Raw genomic sequence first — 14,181 nt, forward strand, 5'->3', positions numbered from 1 at the left:
TGAAACCTCTTGTTGTACAGAAGAAGTGTCTTATTTTTAGAGAGGCCCAGTCATCTACTGGGTCATCTTCTGTCTGCATGCTTTTCTTAGATTTGTTAGTGTACTCATTCCATGCACTAGAGCACTCCAGTTTGACCCTACTTTTTAAAATTGATCATCTTATAGTTCTAGGTTACATGTAGGTCTTTGACCCATCTTGAATTTGTATATGGAGGGAGATAAGACTCCTGTATAATTATTCTGAAAATAGATATCAATTTTTGCCAGCATGATTTGTTAAAAACTGTCTTTCAAGAAAACACTTAAAACGCTACCTTTCTCCCATTTAATGTGCTTCTTGTTAGAGATCAGCTGTTTGTACGACAATGCATTTACTCCTGGGTTCTCACTTCTGTTTCTTAATGGAAATTAATTTTGGTTTTGTTTAATGAACAAAATTAAAACCAGTACTCTCTGAGAAGAGAGATTATGCAGGGAGATTCAAGTGAGGACAAAATAACGACCATTTTATAAGGATAATGTTTCTCATGGTGCTCTTAAAAGTGCTAAACTGTCTTCGTTCTCTACAAGGTTGTCAGCTTTTGACTCCCATGCCAAGGAGCTAGGGAGGAAGACGTGATAAGAACAGCAAAGGTTAAACCATCACCCGTCATCCTATCTAATAGGCGGTGGTTTCTCTTGGATGGATGATGATTAGCTTGTTATGCGGTATGGGTAATTCCCAGAGCTCTGAAATGATGGGTTTTAGTTAGTTTGCCTGTATTTTTATTGTTTGGGAGGGAGAATAAGTTTATCAAGTTCTTTCCTCTGTCATTCCAAAAGTTTATCTCCCCACTTGTGCTTATTTTTAATGCTGTTTTCCTAATAAAATTCTAATTTTAGTCTCAGGCCATAGCCTAATCTTGACACCGTTGTGGCCAGATTAATGGGGCATGTCTAAGCTGAGACCCCTAACTGCCAAGTCATTCTCTGTGGTGATTTTCTAATTCTTCTCAATATTCATTCATCCACCTCCCTCACACAAAAACTTAAAGGTCTCTAACTAAAAGCAGGCTCTAATATGGAGCAAGGAAACAAGTGCAAAATCTGACACAGGAAATTACTAATATACCCAAAGAATTAAATTTTTTTTGCCATTTATGTCAGCATGATATTGAATATGCCATAAATATTGAATGTGGACTGTCGGAAGAATAAGAAAATCTGTCGTGGAAGAAGTACAACTAAAAGTCTGTTTCAAAATGAGATCAGCAAGTCGTTTTCTCCCGTACTTTGCACGTGTTATCAGGATGCAAGAGTCGTGGGAGAAGCACATCATACTTGAAGCAGTGCCGGTGAAAGAGAGGAAGCCTTCAACTAGATGGACGGACCCAGCGGCCGAAGTAATGGCCTCCAATACAGCAACTGTTGTGGGAACGGCCCCGGTCCAGACAGTGCTTCATAGAATCACAGTGAGTGGTAAGTGACCGGAAGCCGTCTGACAACAGCAACACATCGACAGAAACCTGGCGTACCCGTGTGACGGTAGATGCACATGACAAGGAAGGCACAATTTAGTTGATTAATTCCAAACACTTAGGAAGATAGGTGTCACTAGATGGATTTTAACCACCAACCTTTCAAGTAGCCATTGTGTTTATCTTCACTACCCAGATTTCATAAAGGGTCCTTCATAATTAACGGATGAAAGAATGTTTCAGATGATCCGTACTGAACTGCGGCGGCATTCCACAGTTAACTGCTGTAGCAGTACCTCCCCCTGCAGAGGTGGCCTGACAGAGAATGGGGAAGGGAAGTTCTTTTGGGGAATAGTAAGAACTTCAGAGGCTTTTTCCAGAGATGTTACCTGAGGTATGTATCGCCAGACAATTGATGGGACGGGGTTAATAGTTTGGCCAGCTTTTTAGGTATAGTTCAAGGTTAAGTTGGTGAAAGGAAACCTAGGGGAAAGTGTGTGGACAAACTTATTAAAATGGCTAATGAGTGTGACAATACTGTGCCCAACACTAATAAATGCTCAACAAAGGCCATCCTGCAATCTCATCTGTGGATGCCAGCAAGCCTCCCTTCCCTTTCTGTTCTTGCTCAATGGGTTCATGAGCAAAATAACATTGGTGACAGGGATGGGGGTAATGTCTAGGCTTCTCGGTAAGGACTCGCCACATCAAAGTTGTTCTGGCTACTGGCACTGTTTGATGGCCAGCCCACTAACAGCAGAAGCTGAAACTCGGGTATGGCTCTGTATGGCTGCACTAGGCCCTAAATGGGTCAGCCAGCTAATTAGGTTCAGTTTGAATATATTGAAACCCTTTCCGCTTAGAAGGTAACTGATGTGTTTACTTAAAAATAGGCGCTTGTCTAGTATGAATCTAAGGAGCCCTGGTGGCGTCTAATTATGCATCAGACTGCAATCCACATGGTTGGCGATCTGCTACCCTCAGCTGCTCCGCCCGAGAAAGCCTGGGCTCCCTACGCCTATAAACAGTTACCGTCTCAGGAACTAACAGGGGTCTCTAGGTATCAGCATTGACTTGATGACAGTGAGTTTGACTTTTGGAGTATAAATCTAAGGAGCCTTGGTAGTGTGGTGGGTTACACATTGTGCTCCTAAACACAAGGCCGGTGGTTCAAACCCACCAGGCACTACATGGTCGAAAAATGAGGCTCTGTGCTCCTATAAAGGTTTACAGCCTCAGAAATCCATACGGCAGTCCTATCATGTCTTATAGGATCACTATGAGTCAGAGTGACTCGATAGCAGTGAATTTGGTTTTGGCGGGAGTATGAATATACATCTCAGGCCCATAATACTTTTACCTATACCTCAGTCTATGAATTTCTTACTCATTATTCCATTTAACATTGCTTTTGACCAACAGAGATTTTATAATGAAATAAATGTGGTAAGAGCTTACTCCAAAAGACTCCCAAAGATCTTACTATGCGGCCACTGTTATCCTTATAGCATGTTAGAGGGTGTATTGGGAATTCAGTTAAGGTAATATCGGGGAAATTTTCTTGATGATGTTTCAGTGCTTGGAATCAGCTATCAATAGATTGTGGGACTAGAGTCTGGGAATAAAGAAATTGAAATGGGCACTATTTTCTTCTTTCCTTGTGACATAATCATTTCTATTACTAGCTATGTTATGCTGGGTATTCCAGAGGCATAAAACCACTGACATAAATATGTGTATAAGAAAGAACTTTATATCAAGAAATAAGTTTTTATCAAGAAAGCAGTTGAGCTCAGTCCAACTCAACTTCATGAGTCAGATGGTAGCTGGAAGCCCCTGCAGACTCACCCAACTTCTGGGCAGGGAAGCAGGAAGGTGAAGTGGGAAGTGGGAGATCACCAGCCAGTGGGTGCAGAATTAAATGGAGCCGAGATTGGCAGGAACATAGCAGGGCACTGACAGCTTCCCAGAGAAAGCAGGCTACTTGGGCCTCCAGCCCCAGAAGTCAAATCCAGAGTTCAAGCCAGCAAGAAGCAAAAGAGGTGCCAGGGAGAATCCAGCTTGCGCTAGTATCTTCTCTAAATAGGCCACACCTTTGACAAGACATCATTGGGCTGTGTCCTGATGGAGAGGCTGGATCCATCCATATCTTCCCACGTTAACCAAAATATTCCTTTCTTTTCCAGTTCCCTGTGTTTGGTGTCTTAAAATGTATAGCTGTTAGGCTGCAAAATACACAGGGCAGATTTTGATTGAACTAGAATAGGAATTAATATCATTCAGTGATTGAGTTAGAAACAATGAGACGTTTTCTTGAACTATTTAGGGGACAGTATGAAAGCATTTTGGTTGATTGGAGATAATTGAAGCACACAGAATTGTGATGCAGTGGTTATAATGGCCTGGAAGCTTACATGTGGGTCAAGGGACATTGCCAGCCGTTCCAGCAGCAGGAGAGAGGGCTCCTGCGAGCAGGGCCCACCACATTCTCATTTTCTCCTTTTATTTCTTTACCTCCAGGAGCAATCACAGTGTTAGTAATTCCTGGTGTTACTAATTCCCAGGTCACAATATTTTCCCATTACTTCTTCTCCAAATCTTGACAGACTAGTTCAAGCCATGATCTATATTAAGCCGCCTGTTTTAAATACCTGACATGGCTTTCTCTTTTTCTGATAGGTCACTGACTGAGAAGTCACTCTTTAATAGTAAGAGTTGTGAAGTAAATCAGACACTGTGACAGAAAGCAATTATTTGTCAGTTTCAAACTGTGCTTTTCAAGTGTCTGTGCTGTGCTGCCATGAGTCATACATCCGAGATTCAGAAATGCAAACCGACAGTTTTGTTTGCTTCCTTTTCCAAGCCTTTGAAGTTAGTGCCAGCGTAGTTTGCCACCTGTTATGCCTTCTTGATGCGGGTTTCGATGGATCCCCCTTGCATGCATACATGCATTCATTCATTCATTCATTCATTCATTCATTTGTAACTGGCTCTGTGTTTTCCTCTCCCACGCTAAGCACACTTTTGGTATCTTCAGTGCCCAGGAAGATCATCTCTCCAATTTTGGCTTCAAATTTGGTTCACCCCCTCACTTAAAGTAGCTGGTTGTTTTTCTCATTTCTTATTAGCTACCAATAATGATGATTTGCTTGATTTTTTAAATTCACCATATGTTTCCATTTCAAATATCTTCCTTCCTGACCATACATTTTACCTCCCACTGTGTATAATCGACTATTAGCTTTTTATCGCGTATTGACTTTTATTTCACTGCTAGTTCATTGACCCTGCTTGCTCCCATATCACCCTGTGCTGCAGCATGTCTAATTTATCCTCACTTCTCTGGCGACCAGACAAATGTCATGAGTGCATTTCAAGAAACTGCTTTCAGGGCCTGTCACTAGCTGTTGCCCTTTCTTCCTTTGCTTTCTTGTCTGAAACTCTAGTCCAACGTGCTTCCCATTTCACTGGTTATAGAATCTGCAACACCACCATCGGGGAGTGACGGCTGACTGAGCAAATCACTGATGAAGAGAAAGGGGACAAACTGATTCACTAGTGCAATTTCGTCAACGTCTTTGCTCCTCAGGTGTCCCCTTCGTAGCTTCTCTTCTCTGTTTTTACTGCACAGTTGTTCTGGATTATTTCACTTGTTTCTGTGAATTTAATTGATACTTAAAGATTTAGAAGTTCTTCTGTTTCCAACCCTGATACCTCCCTGGAACACAATGCTCTATCACAAACTGAGCTTGTTGAAAGCAGAACTTGCTTATGTCCTCCCCTCCAAAGAGAAGTACCCATTGGTTTCTAGTTGGGATGTGTTGTGTTCTTTCTGTATATTAACTATATTAATAGCTTGATGAGAATAAGCACAGTCCTCATTGTCAGGTATAAACAGGAAATTAGAGAGTTAAAGCATTAAACAATGGCCACATAAATAAGTTTTTAAGCAGAGACTCAAGCCCACTTGCTTAATGCAAAGGAGACTCTTCTCCTACAGGTGGTACAACAGAAACAATCAGAGGAATGTAACCAGCATGAGAAACCACAGGCTGCTTCTCTTAAGATGTGAAGGCTTTCCGTAGTCACTGAACAGGCATTAAACACAATTCTGTTAAAAGTGATATAAAAATTTGGAAATATATAAGGATGGCAGCTGAACAGAGTGGTGCACATAATTGTTTTCGCTATTGTTAAGGTATTGAGTCAGTTTCAAACCACGGGGACCCTAAGCACGGCACGGCATGGGCCGGCACCATCCTCACAATTGTTCCTAGGCATGAGCCCGTTGTTGCAGCTACGTGTCGATCCATCTCCCGGAGGACCTTCCTTTCTTTACCTGCCCTTCTACTTTACAAAGCACGATGTCCTCCTCCAGGGACTGTCCTTCCTGATAGGTGGTCCACTGTATGTAAGATTCTCACCATCCTTGTCTCTAAGGAGCGCTCTGTCTGTACTTGCTCCAAGACAGGGGTGTTTGTCCTCTCAGGAGTCCATGGTACTTTCAATACTAAGCAGTGGGTCTCAGCCTTCCTCAGGCCGCCACCCTTTCCTACAGTTCCTCATGTGGTGGTGACCCCAACCGTAACATTATTTTCATTACTACTTCCTAACTGTCATTTTACTGCTGTTATGAATCATCACGTAAATACCTGATATGCAGGATGTATTTTCATTGTTATAAATTGAACATCATTAAAGCAAAGGGGTGAATTGCAAAAGCAATGTCATTATATATTGTGAAATATTTCTTTATAATTGAAAAGAAATGAAATTTTGTCTTGAAGCATGATGTAGTCTGGGTAACACTCTTCATGCGGGATACTTGTATGTGGGTGTATCTGCATGTGGGCAGACCTGCCTGGAGACAGATAGAGGAGCAGCATCTTGGTCCCTAACACCATCGGGAATATGTGTTTTCTGATAGCCTTTGGTGACCCCTGTGAAAGGGTTATTTGACCCCCAGAGAGGTTACAACTCACAGGTTGAGAACTACTGATATAGAATAATTGAAACACATCAATTACTCTTCGGTCTTTCATATTCAGTGACATATATATGTAAAAAAATTAAAAATACTATGGCTTGGGTGAGTAGCACCCTAGTCCTCAAATTACCATCCTTATTATTTGGATAATTAATACCACTAAACTGTACATGTGTAAACATTGTTGGCGTGAGAAAATATTTTTTGTTAAGTATATATTTACCACAATAGAACAAATGATTTATCCAATGAGACTTCACAGAGTCTGTAACTGCTGAACAAAAGAAGTACAAGAATTTAAATATAAATACAGCTGAGAGTAGGTAGCAAGTTGTGGTTTGGGAGAGGATCAGCAAAGTCAAGGGAAAGAAAAGGAGTCTGTGGCCTTGGTTCAGGAATAAACATGGACTGATGGCAGCAAGTTGGTTCAGGAATAAACATGGACTGATGGCAGGAATAAACATGGACTGTGGGTGCAAGTGCGTGAAGTGTGTTTCCACAATAGGTTGCATTCAAAGTGAAAGGAAAATGAGAAACGGCGTTTTGTTTTGCTTTTTAATCAGTGGGGACATGTCCTCAAAATAATGCTGAAAATTTTCATTTCGGGCTAGCATCTCTGGATTTTGCAGCATAGAATACATGCATTTTTAAAAACATTAAATTGTGGATTCAGTGGTCGAAGTTTCTAACTTTCTACAATGATGTTAATCTTCTAATAAGTAATGGAAATGACCAGCACATCTAAGTAACTCAACGCCAAACTCACGGCTGTCCATAGTGACCTTGTAGGACAGAGCCGAATTACCCCTGGGGGTTCCCCGCTGTCAATCTTCATAGGGCCACAATGCCTCCCTCCTCTCTCTCCCAGAGAAGGGCTGGTGATTTTGAATCGCTGACCGTGTGGTCAACCTCTGCATTCACGCTCCCTCTGCCACTGGAGCTCTGCACTTTTCAGTAGATTCCCAATGTCTCTCTTTTGATTCTGTTCAGCCTTGTAAAATTAATTTTAAAATATGTCAATGCATTGTCTTTGATAAGGGTGAAGGAGCTCTGCTCCTACATAGAAGAAATTAATCCAATTAGAATTATAGCCATAACAAGAAATAAGGAGCTAGAATGATTTTGGCTGTTTTTATTGGTTCGGGGAAGAAAAGATGAAGCTCCGTGCTTAGTGGAGACCCGGGAAGCATGGAAATCAGTTGAGGAGCCATAGCAGGATGGTGAGTGTGAAGACAAGTCCTGATGCCACTCCTTTTCTGGGCGACAGTTACCTTTTTCGGGCTGCTGTTGAAGAGTGTTCCCAGGACTTTACCTCCATCCCATTAGAACGGAACACCTTTGAGGAATGAATTAAATTGTGTTATATCTCTGCTTCACCGGTGATTTCTCAAGGAATAAGACCGACTAGGTTTTTTGCTTCTGTAGAACTTACCAGGTAAAGAAATAAACAGACGGGGGAACTGGGGAGTCCCTGGGGAATACAAACAAATTTGTACTCTGCTATTAAGTTATTGGCTAGCAGGCCTAACCCACCAGTGACATCTTGGAAGGGAAACCTGGCAATCTTATTCCGCAAAGACTGCAGCTTTAAAAAGCCCCAGTGGCTCAGCACTACTCTGCATCACCGGGACTGCCTTGGGTCTAAGTCCAGACGACTGCTTTGACTTTGGTTTTATGCACTTATTTAGTTTGGGGGTTTATGCTGTGTGCTATACTTTGTGCTTGGAAGGCTCTTTTATTAGCAATAGCTAATTCCTAAGTTACATCTATTGGTATGAATTTACTCCTCTGCTTCTTTTCAAAGAGGCACTGACAGAACAAACAGTTTCATGGTGGGAGCGATGCAAGAGAACAGAATGCTAGTAAGAGCCTTCCCTTTGATGGAGACTGAAGAAAGGATACGATTGTTTCAGAGTTTTTCCTGTGCTGATCTTTTCTAAGTACTGCTGCGTTTTTCTGCTGTAGGTATCGACTGGGTCATCCTGACATTAGCTCGTGAAAGGACTTTTTTCCAAGTTGTCTAGTCTGACCGGTTGGTTGGTTGCTACGTGAAATGCACTCGTAATACCTACTTGGGCTGTACAAATGACACCCAGCCTGCTCTACCTCACCGCTCGTTCCCAGAGATTTGAACAGAAATGGGCTAAGTATAAGAAGTTGTCTTGCCTGTGAAAACCTGAACACAGTTTAAGTACAACCCCCCCCACCAAAAAAGTCTAATGTAATAAAAATGTCAAAGAAAGTGTTTTCCTTTCCAATTTACTCTCTCATGTATGACTTATTCCTGAATAGATTGTCCAGATCTATATTTTGTCACCACAATTCAGGTCAAGATGCAAATCTATGTGAATCAAAAAGCCAGTGTGACCCAAGGTATCAAGTCAATTGCTTTGTGTGCCATGAAGACAAATGCTTATTCGTCCGCGAGTACATTTACCTGGTAGGGAGGAAGGAGCGATGTTTTAGCTTTCTTCCCTATTCTGTGTGAAATGGATAGGCCAGTTGACACTGTTAACAATGACATTTTACTTCAAACACAAGAAAAACGAAGGGAATATGTTCTGCCGTTTTCATAATGACTTAAGGTTTAGGTTAAATATTTCTCAAGTTATGGCTGACTGATGCAAGTATACTTTAGGAGACTTTTGTAGAGATATACTTCTCTAATTCAATGTAATTTAATATACAAGTATTAAAGACAATAGCTATTTGAAACATTTATATTTATTAAAATTTGGGGTTGTCAGAAGCCTTAGAATGTTCAAGAAACAGGGACACATATTTTTGTGTATATTTGTATGGGCATGCATTTTCTTCTAATATTACATAAGTAAAATGTTTTATCTAAATAATATTGTATCATATATGTTGTTTGAAATTTAGTTATAAAGTCATTCATAATTCTAAATTATATCTTTTTTTTTCTCTAGAGGAATAAAGAAGTCTTAACACAAGAACATCATCCAACTTAAGAAATCAAGAATCATCATTATCTTTGAGAGTTCTTATGTACTCCCCACCCCAAATTGCATCCTGTCTTTAATTTCAAAGAGTAAGTACATTTCAGTGGATTTGAAGTACGAGCCTTTTGGTAAGAGGTTAAGCCGTGAACTGTTTTTCCCCTCTGTTACTGCTTACAAACTTCTACTTGTTTTAATTACTTTAAATAACTGGCATCACACCTACACATCTGTAATAAGTTGTATTTTGACAAGGTTGGTAAGACCATTCAGTGGAAAGGAACCGTTTTTCAATAAATGGTGCTGGGGAAGTCAGATTTCCATGTGCAGAAGACTGAATCAGGATCCATGGCTCAAATCATACACGGCATCCAGTTCAAAAATGGATTAAAGATCTAAATGAAAACTAAAACCATAAAAAGTTTAGATGAAAATATAGGCACATGGATATGGAACTTATGTTTTTTGATGGATTGAATATCTGAAAAGAAAAGCAGACACAGAAAAAGATAAGAAAGACAAATAGGACCACATAGAACTTAAATATTTTTGTTGACCAAAGTGCTTTATCAAAAAAAGGTAAAGAAAAATCTTTATCCAAAAAGAATAAGAACGAAACAAGCAGACTAACGGAAACTAAAACTAACAAATGTTAGGAGTCTATGAGAATATTGGAACCCGTAACTATTACCTGTGGGACTGTTAGCTGGTCACACTACTGCGGACACCAATGAAGTATTTCCTTAAAAAACTGAAAACAATATGTCCATATGATCCACCATATGATCCAGTAATTCCACTCTGAGGCATATACCCAAGAGACTGGAAAGCAGAGTTGTGAATGTATGAACCAATGTTCACTGTAGTACTCTTTATAATAGCCCAAAGGTGGACACAACCTATATATTCACCATCATGTGTATGTATGTGTATATATATATATAATGTTGTACGTAATGCAGGGGGAATATTACTGAGACACAAAGAACAATGAAGGCCTGACCCATGCCACAATATAGACACGGGAAACATCCTGAGAGAAATAAGTCAAGCACAAAAGGATAAACATTGGGAAATGTACATATAGGATATGACAAGAAAAGGGAAAACATAGAGAGAGCAATGTTTACTAGTCGTTGTGAAAGAAAGGCAAGAGGGAGGGGTGAGGAGGAGCCGCTGTTTGGGGCGCAGTGGGCTTCTGTTTCTGGCAATGGGAAGTGTGGCATGAATTAAGAGTGGTAGTTGTACAGCTTGGCTCATGGAAGTGCTATCACTAAGCCGAACACCTTTAAAATGTTGAATGGGGAAGTATGTTATACAGTTTCATAACAACAACAAGGAACAGCTTATTCACATCCAAATACCCCATAGGATATTTTCTCTGGGTTTAGGGATCTGTTGTTGCTGTTAATATTTGCCATTGGAACAATTCCTGCTCAGAGTGACCCTCTGTACCGCAGGGCAAAACCACCTGGTCCCGCACCACCGTCACAAGTGATGTTGTGCTTGAGCCCATTGTAACCATTGTATCAATCTGTCATCAAGGGTCTTCCTTGTTGTCTTTGTCTTTCTATTCATTTAGGGCCATAGCTTATGGGACAGTCTAGTCTAGGAGTGGGGCAATGTCTGGCCTGTAGGCCATAGAAGGCCCAGAAAGTCATCAATAGCAGCTAACATCACACACCTCACCAAAGAGGAGCCATCACATGAGGGGTGAATTAATTAAATGTCTGATGGAATATGGCAGGCTAGTTTTTAAATTGATACTATATGGCCTACAAATGATATTATAAATATCCAAATGGCCCTTAGCTGAAAAAAAATGTTTCCCCACCCCTGTTCTAGTTAAAATTGGCCCTGCTGGCATCGTGCTTATGCACTGGCTGCTATCTGCAAGGTCAAAACCAAGAGTCACTGGAAGAACGACAAGAACTTTCTATTCCTGTAATGAATTATATTCTCAGAACTCACAGGGGGCAGTTGTACCGTGTCCCATCAGTCACGGAGAGTCATCATTCACACAGTAGTGGGGAGTATTTCGGTTTCAGTCAGGGACCTAATATCGGTTTTAGTTTTCCTATTCTGTATCCAAGCTCATCGAGGAGTCCCTGGACACTTAGAGGCTTACGTGTGATCACTCAGCATCCCCCAATTGGATTCTATTTGCCAGCAGTAGCACACAAAAGGTTGGGTGGGCAGAGTCAGGGATCTGAGAAGGAACTGGAATGATTGTCTCATAACTCCTCCACTGCCTCCTTTGCCATGAGTGGAGAAGAACGACTTGGGTGCTCTTGCTGAATGGTTCATGCAAAAATTGCATAGAAGGATTCAGATGAGAAGGAGGGAAAGGATGTGGAACAGAAACTTCAGATTTATGCAGACTTTCTGCAAGCCCTCATGACTGGATGACAGCGAAATGATTGCTCATAGTTCATCTCTATCCCTTAAAACAAAACTAGCCTCCTGAAGTCATCTTGATGCCAAATGATAGTTTAGCTTAATCCGAACTGAATATTTACCTTGACCATTGTGCTATTGGAAAGAATATGTGTTCAAATTGACAACAGCAGATCTGCAGGTTAGACGAGAAGATTATGGGGTGGCGAGTTCTTGTTAATGGTGATATAATTTGGGAAAAGACAGCTGGAATAGTTGCATCACTTGAAGAATGTAACCAATGCCATGGGATTGTGCATTTAGAAATTGCTGGTGTTATATGTATTTTTTTATCACGCAAAAAATAAAATTACTATGTAGTATGCTACGCATCTTTCTACAATACCTTTTTCCCCCACTAACACTAGTTTGGGATCCATCTGTATGGGTAAATATTTCTCTCTTTTTTAGATTGAATTATGTATAGCAGTGCCAGAAACTATTTCTGTAAAGTTTCAAATAGTGATATTTTAAGTTTTTCAAATCATACAGTCTCTGTTGCAACTATTTCACACTAGTGTTACAGCACAGACCTACCAGAGACAATAAAAATGACATATCTATAAATATAGACACATAGATCTATTTCCCCGTCCTCATATATATATATATTTGTATGTACATGTCTTTGTCTAGACCTCTATAAATGCCTATATTTATAGGTTTAGTATTAAGGTGGCGGAAGGACCTTGGGCCTGTACTCAAGCACTCCCTCAATGCATGAATACTTTCTTTTATTAAATTGGCACTCTACGATGCTCACCCTCCCGACACAACTGCTGAAGCCAAAGAGGGTGAACAAGTAAATGTGGTGAAGAAAGCTGAAGGTGCCCGGCTATCAAAAGAGATAGTGTCTGAGGTCTTAAAGGCTTGAAGATAAACAAGCAGCCATCTAGCTCAGAAGCAACAAAGCCCACATGGAAGAACAAACCAGCCTGTGTGATCACGTGGTCCCGAAGGGATCAGTTATCAGGTATCAAAGAACAAAATATCATATCATTGGCTGCACACCTCCATGATATGATCGCCGAAGACAAATGGGTGCATAAGCAAATGTGGTGAAGAAAGCTGATGGTGCCCGACTATCAAAAGAGATAGTGTCTGGGATCTTAAAGGCTTGAAGGTGAACAAGCGGCCATCTAGCTCAGAAGCAATAAAGCCCACATGGAAGAAGCACACCAGCTGGTGCGATCACGAGGTGCCAAAGGGACCAGGTATAAGGCATCATGCACACAAAAAAAAGAATATATATATACATATATATGTGTGTGTGTGTGTGTGTGTATACCATAGTGAATGAAGGGGAAAGTGCAGAGTGGAGACCCAAAGCCCATTTGTCGGCCACTGGAGATCCCCTCACAGAGGGGTTTAGGAGAGGAGATGGGTCAGTCAGGGTGCGATGTAGCACCGATGAAGAACATAGCTTTCCCCCAGATCCTGGATGCTTCCTCCCCACAACTACCATGATCCGAATTCTACCTTGCAGGACTGGATAGGGCAGAGGTTGTACACTGTTGCATATGGGAGCTGGAGGCACAGGGAATCCAGGGGCGTGAGGGGCGATACTGGGAGACTAGAGGGTGAGTGGGTTGGAAATAGGGAACTAATTACAAGGATCCACATGTGACCTCCTCCCTGGGAGACGGACTGCAGAGAAGGGGGGAAAGGGAGACTCTGGATAGGGCAAGATATGACAAAATCACAAGTTATAAATTATCAAGGGCTCATGAGGGAAGGGGGAGTGGGGAGGGAGGGGAAAAAGAGGACCTGATGCAAAGGGCTTAAGTGGAGAGCAAATGCTTTGAAAATGATTAGGGCAAGTAATGTGTGGATGTGCTTTATACAATTGATGTATGTATATGTATGGATTGTGATAAGAGTTGTATGAGCCCCTAATAAAATGTAAAATCAATCAATAAATAAAATGACATAGCTGTGTTCTGATACAATATTATTCATGAAGACAGGCAGCAAGCTGTATGTGGTCCTACTATTAGTATGTAGCTTTGTGGATACCAAATAGGATATAAAAATGTATCCAATTTCTTAGATGGGTTTATGACATTGTAGTCTAAGTTTTTGACCACTAATTGTTATATATTTTGTCTGAACACCTGAATACCAATGCTATTTCTATATCCAAGACAGTTTGAATGTCTGTTTTGGGGGTTTCCCATATATTCTCTATAATGAAATTTTATCTAAAAAATTAGGATTACAAATTAGATGGTTTGCAAAAACAATCATCATCGGTTTTACATTCAATAGTTAATAAACATCTTGTTTCAACTGATCTATTGAAATTCCCTCATTACTTACTCCTGTTTCCTGCTCTCAATTC

General features: G+C 40.8%; 1 long non-coding RNA gene across 2 annotated transcripts in view; it reads left to right on the forward strand.

The window, feature by feature from the left end:
* Window positions 1-14,181, forward strand: part of LOC142445021 (uncharacterized) — a 136,879-nt gene that overhangs the window by 118,112 nt on the left and 4,586 nt on the right. Inside the window, exons 1-2 of one of the 2 annotated variants that reach the window (XR_012783967.1) lie at window positions 1,309-1,458; window positions 9,375-9,496. This is a non-coding gene — a long non-coding RNA (uncharacterized LOC142445021). Of the gene's footprint in view, window positions 1-1,308; window positions 1,459-9,374; window positions 9,497-14,181 lie in introns of those variants that run through there. The other variant, XR_012783968.1, reaches the window with a different exon arrangement.

This window comes from Tenrec ecaudatus, chromosome 4 (assembly GCF_050624435.1).
Source record: "Tenrec ecaudatus isolate mTenEca1 chromosome 4, mTenEca1.hap1, whole genome shotgun sequence".
NCBI lineage: Eukaryota > Metazoa > Chordata > Mammalia > Afrosoricida > Tenrecidae > Tenrec > Tenrec ecaudatus.